Genomic DNA, 10,631 nt, shown 5'->3' with positions numbered 1-10,631 from the left:
TAGGAATCTTTGCTCTAACCCGCAGGTGCCGTCCTCTTGCAAAGCCCTCTTTGTCCACATCTACTCTTACAATCTCTCCCAACCAATTGCCTAGGGCACGACCAAACGCTTCAGTTCTCTTATCGGGCGGCAGATCTGTAACCCTAATCCATACATCAATTTTGTCGAACACCATCTCAGGCGGTCTCTTATCACCCTCATATCCTTCATGATGAGAGTACTGAAGTCAAATTGCCATGGCCCGTTCTGCAGCACATGCCTCCAATCTCCCTCGTTGCCAAAGTGAACCTCAAAGATATTCGGGCCAATCTCAGCAAACTTTGCCTCACGATGCAATCCCCACGCCCTCGACATGGTTTTCTCAACATCACTCATCTTCATCGTCCTGGGAGAGCATACCTTACCCACAGCAGACCACCCGCGAAGCTTGCGAACGGGAGGGTTTGGATCTTCAAACAGAAAGCCTTCTACCTCCTTGTCCATCTGAAGGAAATATGCCCTAGAGGCAATAATAAAATTTTTATTTATATTTCCTTATATCATGATAAATGTTTATTATTCATGCTAGAATTTTATTAAACCGGAAACTTAGTACATGTGTGAATACATAGACAAACAGAGAGTCCCTAGTATGCCTCTACTAGACTAGCAAGTTAATCAAAGATGGTTAAGTTTCCTGACCATAGACATGTGTTGTCATTTGATGAACGGATCACATCATTAGAGAATGATGTGATGGACAAGACCCATCCGTTAGCTTAGCATAATGATTGTTTAGTTTTATTGCTATTGCTTTCTTCATGACTTATACATGTTCCTCTGACTATGAGATTATGCAACTCCCGAATACCGGAGGAACACCTTGTATGCTATCAAACGTCACAACGTAACTGGGTGATTATAAATATGCTCTATAGGTGTCTCCGAAGGTGTTTGTTGAGTTGGCATAGATCGAGATTAGGATTTGTCACTCCGTGTATTGGAGAGGTATCTCTGGGCCCTGTCAGTAATGCACATCACTATAAGCCTTGAAAGCAATGTAACTAATGAGTTAGTTACGGGATGATGCATTACGGAACGAGTAAAGAGACTTGCCGGTAATGAGATTGAACTAGGTATGATGATACCGACGATCGAATCTCGGGCAAGTAACATACCGATGACAAAGGAAACAACGTATGTTGTTATGCGGTTTGACCGATAAAGATCTTCATAGAATATGTAGGAGCCAATATGAGCATCCAGGTTCCGCTATTGGTTATTGACCGGAGATGTGTCTCGGTCATGTCTACATAGTTATCGAACCCGTAGGGTCCGCACGCTTAACGTTCAATAACGATTTGTATTATGAGTTAAGTGATTTGATGACCGAAGATTGTTCGGAGTCCCGGATAAGATCACGGACATGGCGAGGAGTCTTGAAATGGTCGAGACATAAAGATTGATATACTAGACGATGTTATTTGGACACCGGATGAGTTCCGTGAGGTACCGGATAATTATCGGAGTGCTGGAGGGTTATCGGAACCCCCAGGGGAACTAATGGGCCTTGATGGGCCTTAGTGGGGAGAGAGGAAGGGCCACAAGGGGCTGGCCGCACGCCCCCCTTGGGTCCGAATTGGACTAGGGGAAGGGGGCGGCGCCCCCCTTTTCTTCCCTTCCCCCTCTCCCTTCCTTCTTCCCCCTTTCCTCCAGGTGGAATCCTACTATAGGACTTGGAGTCCTAGTAGGACTCCCTCCTCCTGGCGCGCCCTACAGGGCCGGCCGGCCTCCCCCTGCCCTCCTTTATATACGGGGGCAGGGGCACCCTAGAACACACAAGTTTCTCTTTAACGTGTGCGGTGCCCCCTCCAAAGTGACACACCTCGGTCATATCGCCGTAGTGCTTAGGCGAAGCCCTGCGCCGGTAACTTCATCATCACAGTCGCCACGCCTTCGTGCTGACGGAACTCTCCCTCGGACTCAACTGGATCAAGATTTCAAGGGACGTCATCGAGCTGAACGTGTACTGAACGCGGAGGTGCCGTACGTTCGATGCTTGGATCGGTTGGATCACGAAGACGTTCGACTACATCAACCGCGTTACTAAACGCTTCCGCTTTCGGTCTACGAGGGTACATGGACACAGTCTCCCCGCTTGTTGCTATGCTTCTCCTAGATAGATCTTGCGTGATCTTAGGATTTTTTTTGAAATACTACATTCCCCAACACCATCAACACCATGCCTCCTAACCTTGCTGAAAGACTCACGGCCGGATCCGGGGTTTTGCTCTCGACAGGGGACTTGGAGGATCCCCCGCTTGCAGTCCCACCATCCTTGTTCGCCGACGTCGATGTCGCCTTCGTCGAAGGGGTGGTCATGGATTTCCCTGATGTCGCCGCCTCCTTCCGATCTGTAGTCCCTGCCATAGCACTGCTCCACGACAGAGATCACAAACTCGCAGGCCTGAGTCCGGGAGAGCGTCGTTGCCGTCCCGATCTCGGCCCGATTCCAACCACCCCCGAGCAGCAAAACCCTAACCCTAGCGTAGTCGCATCGCCCTGGCGATCGCCTCCTACCCCTTAGCGTTTCGTGTCGTGGTGGACCCCTGACCACAGTCGGTTCCTAAGTTATAACACCATTATGGAGTATCTTTTCTCCCAACATAGAAAACATTTACATTCATAATCTCTGCAATATTCTTGGACAACAATATTTTTGTACTTTCTGGCTGAGAGATTCAAGCCATGGATCTGTGAGACAGTTGCTTGGTCGCGTAGGATACAGGCTGTTGTTGGCCGCTCCTGCCGAATATGCTGGAGGTGATGGCAAGCAAATCTGGTTTGATTGCATGTACTACAGCAACAAGTTAGATCATGGCATTTACATTCATAATCTCTGCAATATTCTTGGACAACAATATTTTTGTACTTTCTGGCTGAGAGATTCAAGCCATGGATCTGTGAGACAGTTGCTTGGTCGCGTAGGATACAGGCTGTTGTTGGCCGCTCCTGCCGAATATGCTAGAGGTGATGGCAAGCAAATCTGGTTTGATTGCATGTACTACAGCAACAAGTTAGATCATGGAGACATGAGCAGGGACATGCATGTAAATACATGAATTCGATGTGCTACAGACAAACCAGATTAACATATTCTGTAGATGACAGAAGGGATGTAGTATAGCACATTTTTAGCACAAGGAGTAAAAAAGAATATACATGGTAAGAGTTCCTGCAAGTTAGCAACGACAGATGTTGATGCTGATAACTAAGTTCCTCATCTAACGATTTGTAACCCGTAGAGGTGATAAGTTTCTAATAGGATGACAACTCCATACTTGTCTTTACCTGAAATGCAACCATAGCGGCAAAAAAGTTAAAGGCCAAAACACTTTTTTGTTGCTACCGGTTTTAGATTGAGACATATCCCTGTAATGCCAGACCTGAAGTTCCAAACTAAAGCATGGTCTTTGACCCCAATGATGCTCTATTAATTGAGCAGCAGTTCGGCACGCAACTGCAAGAAGAGTTTTTAAAAGCTTTTGCCTTCAAAACAAAAATATTTGGGGTATTAGGTATGTCATTGTTTTTCCTAATTTGATAACCTGAAAAATGAATAGACATTAGTTTATATTCAACTTACAAGGGGGAATACATAAAAACCATCAGTAGCCTTGCTCCACTCCATATGAGCTTCCTTTAAAGAACTTTATAGATATGTATGCTGAATTGCTGACATCTGCATGAGTATAATATATATTTAATAAAATAATGACTATAAAAATATAAGAATTGTCATATCACTGACACGATGTAGTATAGTTGCTCCTTAGGTATCACCATTATGATCGACAAGTATAATTGCTCCTTTGATATCCTTGTGATAAAGGTAATTTAATTAGTAAGGATTAAGAAAAACATTGCAGCTTTATCAATAGAAAGGGTCATCTCTCTTGTGTATTTTGATGACCGCTCAATACATCTACACCGCATTATGCCAAAGAGGATATATCCGGAATTAGGCCTCCCCAAATGGACCATATTCTTGAGCAACTTATGTATAAAGCGCCCAGAATCAAACTCAAGATAGACTGCAACTATCTCGCAGGAGAACATTGCAATCTGAAACATATTAACAAAAAAAATTCAGTTGAATGGAACTCCTCTTAAATTACACCGCAGCGATTTACTGATTCACTTCAAGAATAATAATTTATCTAACGAATTCAGCACCACCTTACTTTTGTGGTACACATTGCAGTGACCACAGCAGAGGGACCGTAGATGTGCTTAAAGACATTGAAGGGCGCAGACAGGCATGACCGCCATTGCTGGAGTTTCCGACTAACCTGCCAAGCATAGTGGTGCTGGGGTGGACGTAGACAAATGAGCAAAGTACGGAGATCAGGAGAAGCGATTATGGAAGGCTTTTTTACCAGTCCAAGAACCATTGGAGATTATCAACTAAAGAATTCCGGAGATAAAAAATAGTGAGAATCAATATCCAAGATCTGCCCGACTCAATTTCATTATGAACAGCACTTGTACAAAATTTCGATCAGGAGGATAATAGTACAACATAATGGTTGGGTAGAAGAAGGAATAACATATGAATGGGAAGAAAATGAAGATATAAAAGGTACCTAGCAAAGCACCATGCTGATGGATATTCTATTGCCGGGGTGGAAAGGGTGAGTTGAGAGTGGTAGAGGAAGAAGTATATATATACACGTGCCTGAACTGAGGCAGTAGAAGGACGAGAAAACGGAGAGACATCCATTAGTCACTGCTGGCAAGGGGCACACATCATCCGACATGGATGCCTGAAGAGAAACTGAAAGTTAGTGGGGGCAGTTTCACTCGAGGAACAGCCGAACAGCCAGGCAATGATTTGCGTGGACGTGCATCGGCGTGTGGTCCTGAGGTCCCGACCAGACCTACCGCACAAAGTTGATCTGCGGCCATATCACCTGCGTCTCCTGGGCGTCGGGCGGGGTCGCCTCTCGTGTGCAGTGTCTCCCCTCCTCTGGGTTAGCGAACGATCCGCTCGTCCTCTCAGTCCACCGCATCGATCGATCCCCCTCGTGATCTCTCTTGGATTAGCGTAACCGGTGCCCAAAGGCGGGAGGCGGAGGTGGAGGCCCGCACGTGCGTCAATGACCTTGCGCGCTACATCGAATTTCTGCGGGAGGAGCAGGAGCGCCTCGTCGAGCACACAAAGAGCCTTACCGCAGCCGTGGCCGCAGCACACGCCGACACAGAAGCGAGGAATCAGGAGATCTACGAGCAGTCCTGCCGCTTCGAGATGGGTCATCTGGAGCGGCAGAGGGCGTTCGAGGTGAGCGTCGCTGAAGGTGTAGCAGCGGCAGGCACCGTATTGCAGTTGTCTAGCTCGTCGGTAGGCTCCTCTTCCTTCTTCTCTTACTGAGCACACTCGGCAGAGGAGAGGCTGCCAGAAATAGTACAAAGCCCCTCCGTAGTAGTAGTATTTAGGGGCTATTTTGTTCAGTTCATCTGACTATAGATGTGGTGGAACTGTACAACCTCCTTAAAATTAGCTAGTATATATAGTTGAATTAGCTATTTCAGTACGTGGTTGGCAACAATTGGGAAAATGTTTGGTCGGTTCAGCTGTCGAGTCGAACTGTTTATATAAAGAACAACTGCTTAATCTATGAATGAAATCTATTATTAATTACTGAATTTTAGTTGGAAAAATTAGATAGCGCTAGTGATTTTTAGTTGCATATTTTGACAAATGGCAGTGTTACAAGGTTGACAAATCCAATGTTACTAGATCAACAAATGTCAATCTTTCCAGTTTGACAAATGGCAATATATCCAATATGACAGATGCAAATCTTACCAAATTGTCTGTACGTGATTGTACACGGGTCATCCGAAAAAACAGTTTGCGTTGAAGGGAGGTACAAATCCCGCTTGCCAGATTTTCTCTTGGCTTAGTGCCGAAGTCTCGCTTTGCATATCTTATTCAATCTCAACCGTTTGCGTTGAAGAGATGCACAAATCCTGCGTCGCGAATTTTCCCTTGGCTTAGTGCGGAAGACCATAGCTCTCACTTTGCATACAGGTGTTCTATTTAAAACGTTTATGATGAAGAGCTGCAAAAATCCTGCTCGGCACATTTTCCCTTGGCTTACAGGGGAAGCTGTCGGTTTACATATGGGTGTTCTATCTAAAACATTTGCGATCAAGAGCTGCACAAATCCTGCTCGGCACATTTTCGCTTGGCTTCCTGTGGAAGCTGTCGGTTTGCATACAGGTGTTCTAACTAAAACGTTTGCGATGCGTGTTTTATGTATTTAAAAACCATATTAAACTGCGGCTTGGGCGCCATTAATGAAGAGGATGCGAGCAAGGCGGGCGGCCATGAAAGTCAAACGGCTCGCTTCCTAGTGAGCTTGCGTGGCGTACAACTCGCACGCTTCCCGGTGAGCCTGCGCATTGGAGTACAACTTACACGCCTCCCGTTTAGTCAAGCACCTGCCCGCACGGCACCTCCTAGCCATTAAAGAGTGAGGCGTGGCGTCACGTAAATGGTTAACAGAACGCACATAATTTAAGTTATACAAAATGTTTGAGATGTTACAGTGGCAGCTATTTATTTCAAAATGCCTTTGTTGGCTGTTATTCGAGTGTGCCTCTCTCAAAATGGTCAATAGCACAACATGTTGGTTGCCATTCCATGATAGAATGCTAAGTTTCATGAATTTCAGACGAGTTTTGGATTTACTAGAATCTAAAAACAAAGTCTCTCAATGTTTTGCCGGCAATCAACAGTGCCCTGGTGTTTGAAATCCATTCTCATTTCTTGCATGGGACCTAAGCATGCACCCAAGGACACAGATTTGATTTTTCAACAAATTTATATGCACTGGAGCATGTGCATGTAGTTCAAATTTAAATTATGCACATAAAATGCCTAGTAAACCCAGTTAATGTATAAACATGTCCAAACAAACCCCAAAAAATTCCAAAATTTAATACAACACTTCTGTTGTTCTATGTTGACACTAGAAAATATTTGAAAGCAATAAGAGGCAATGGATATCTTTTCGTCCCCAAAGGTGGCACGTTCCCGACCGAAAACCATCAGGCTTGTTATGAGAAGCTCTGATTTGTGAGAAGTTTATACCCAAACCTGCCCCAAATGAGACAATTTTTTTACCACGGCATGTTGATGCCGCTCCTTGATAGCATGTCAAGTTTCATGAATTTCAGACAAGTTTTGGATTTACTAGAATTTAAAAACCATGTATCTCAATGTTTGCGGCCGAGCGACGATGGCAGGGTGTTTGACATTCATTCCCATTTCTTGCATGGGACCTAAGCATGAAACCAAGGACATAAATTTGATTTTTCAACCAATTTATATGCATTAGATCATGTGCCTGTAGTTCAAATTTGAATTGTGCACGTAAATGCATTGAAAACTCAATTAATATATAAAAATGTCCAAACGAACCCCGTAAAATTCCAAAATTAAACACAACACTCCTGTTGTTCTATGTTGACACAAGAAACAAACTGAAATCAAGAAGAGGCAATGATACGCCCATTTTGCATCATGTTTTCTTACTATTATTTATAATGTTTTTCTCCATAATTATGCTTTTTGAGTAATTCTAACGCCTTCTCTCTCATAATTTGCAAGGAACACACCAAGAGGGAGAATTCCGGCAGCTGGAAATCTGGACCTGAAAAAGCTACGTCAGGCCACCTATTCTGCACAACTCCAAATAAGCTGAAACTCCACGGAGATTTTTTATGGATTATTTGAGAAATATTGGATCCAATAAACACCAGAGGGAGGCACAACCCACCTGGGCGCGCCAGGCCCCCCAGGCGCGCCCTGGTGGGTTGTGGCCTCCTCGGCCCACCTCCGGTGCCCATCTTTTAGTATATAAGTCATTTTGACCTAGAAAAAATAAGGAGAAGGCTTTCGGGACGGAACGCCGCCATCTCGAGGCGGAACTTGGGCAAGAGCACTTTTGCCCTCCGGCGGAGCGATTCCGCCGGGGTACTGCCCTCCCGGAGGGGGAAATCATCGTCACCATCATCACCAACAACTCTCCCATCTTGGGGAGGGAAATATCCATCAAAATCTTCAACAACACCATCTCATCTCAAACCCTAGTTCATCTCTTGTATTCAATCTTGTCACCGGAACTATAGATTGGTCCCTGTGGGTGACTAGTAGTGTTGATTACATCTTGTAGTTGATTACTATATGGTTTATTTGGTGGAAGATTATATGTTCAGATCCATTATGCTATTTAATACTCCTCTGATCATGAACATGTTTCATTTGTGAGTAGTTACTTTTGTTCTTGAGGTCACGGGAGAAATCATGTTGCAAGTAATCATGTGAACTTGATATGTGTTCGATATTTTGATAGTATGTATGTTGTTATTCCCTTAGTGGTGTCATGTGAATGTTGACTACATGACACCTCACCATATTTGGGCCTAAGAGAATGCATTGTGGAGTAGCAATTAGATGGTGGGTTGCGAGAGTGACAGAAGCTTAAACCCCAGTTTATACGCTATTTCGTAAGGGACCAATTGGATCAAAAAGTTTAATGCTATGGTTAGAATTTATTCTTAATACTTTTCTCGTAGTTGCGGATGCTTGCGGGAGGGTTAATCATAAGTAGAAGGTTTGTTCAAGTAAGAACAACACCTAAGCACCGGTTCACCCACATATCAAATTATCAAAGTAGCGAACACAAACCAAACCAACATGATGAAAGTGACTAGCTAAAATTCCCGTGTACCCTCAAGAACGCTTTGCTTATCATAAGAGACCGTTTTGGCCTATCCTTTGACTCAAAAGGATTGGGCTACCTTTCTGCATACTTGTTACTATTATCGTTACTTGCTCGTTACAAATTATCTTGCTATCAAACTACTCGCTACTTACAATTTCAGCACTTGCAGACAATACCTTACTGAAAACTACTTGTCATTTCCTTCTGCTTCTCGTTGGGTTCGACACTCTTACTTATCAAAAAGAGCTACAATTGATCCCCTATACTTGCGGGTCATCAAGGCTATTTTCTGGCGCCGTTGCCGGGGAGTGAAGCGCCTTTGGTAAGTGGAATTTGGTAAGGAAACATTTATATAGTGTGCTGAAATTTATTGTTACTTGTTACTATGGAAAGCAATCCTTTGAGGGGTTCATTCGGGGTATCTTCACCTCGTCTGGGACCACACTTAGCTACCCCTCAACCTACTACACCTACTGAAAATATTGAATATGAAATTCCTTCGGGTATGATAGAAGAACTTCTTTCTAATCCTTATGCAGGAGATGGAACTGAACATCCTGATATGCACTTGATATGTGTGGAACAAATTTGTGGATTGTTTAAACTTGTAGGTTTACCCAGGGATCAAGTTATGAAAAAGGTTTTCCCTTATCTTTGAAGGGAAAAGCATTGGCATGGTATAGTCTATGCGATGATATTGGATCATGGAATTGGAATCGTTTGAAATTGGAGTTCCACCAGAAATTTTATCCTATGCATCTAGTTCATCGTGATCGGAATTATATACTCCCTCCGTTCCTAAATATTTGTCTTTCTAGAGATGTCAAATGGTTACCACATACGGATGTATATAGACATATTTTAGAGTATAGATTCACTCATTTTGCTCCGTATGTAGTCACTTGTTGAAACCTCTAGAAAGACAAATATTTAGGAACGGAGGGAGTATATAATTTTTGGCCTCGTGAAGGAGAAAGTATCGCTCTAGCTTGGGGGAGTCTTAAGTCAATGTTATATTCATGCCCCAATCACGAGCTCTCAAGAGAAATTATTATTCAGAACTTTTATGCTCGGCTTTCTCGTAATAATCAAACCATGCTTGTTACTTCTTGTGCTGCTTCTTTTATGAAGAAGACTATTGAATTCTGGTGGGATCTTTTAGAAAGAATTAAACGCAACTCTGAAGATTGAGAACTCGACGAAGGTAAAGAGTCAGGTATTAAACTTAAGTATGATTGTGTTAAATCTTTTATGGATACCGATGCTTTTCAAAAGTTTAGCACTAAATATGGACTTGACTCTGAGATAGTAGCCCGCTTTTGTGAATCATTTGCTACTCATGTTGAACTCCCTAAAGAGAAGTGGTTTAAATATCACCCACCTATTAAAGATGAAATTAAAAACCCAGTACCAGTTAAAGAAGAAACTATACTTTATAATGTTGATCCAGTTGTTCCTTCTGCTTATATAGAGAAACCACCTTTCCCTGTTAGGATAAAGGAACATGCTAAAGTTTCAACTGTGGTTAACAAAAGCTATATTAGAAGACCTAAACCTGATGAAAAAATTAAAGTAGAACCTAGCATTGCTATGGTTAAAGATCTCTTGGAAGAAGATATTGATGGGCATGTTATTTACTTCTGTGAGGAAGCTGCTAGAATTGCTAAACCTGATGGAAAAGATAAACATAGACCTGTAGTTGGCATGCCTGTTATTTTAGTTAAAATAGGAGATCACTGTTATCATGGTTTATGTGACATGGGTGCCAGTGTGAGTGCTATTCCTTACACTTTGTATCAAGAAATTATGAAAGACATAGCACCTGCTGAGATAGAAGACATAGATGTTACTATTAAA

The sequence above is a fragment of the Aegilops tauschii genome, chromosome 3 (assembly GCF_002575655.3).
Source record: "Aegilops tauschii subsp. strangulata cultivar AL8/78 chromosome 3, Aet v6.0, whole genome shotgun sequence".
Classification (NCBI taxonomy): domain Eukaryota; kingdom Viridiplantae; phylum Streptophyta; class Magnoliopsida; order Poales; family Poaceae; genus Aegilops; species Aegilops tauschii.
Note: the sequence above shows the minus strand (reverse complement) of the source record.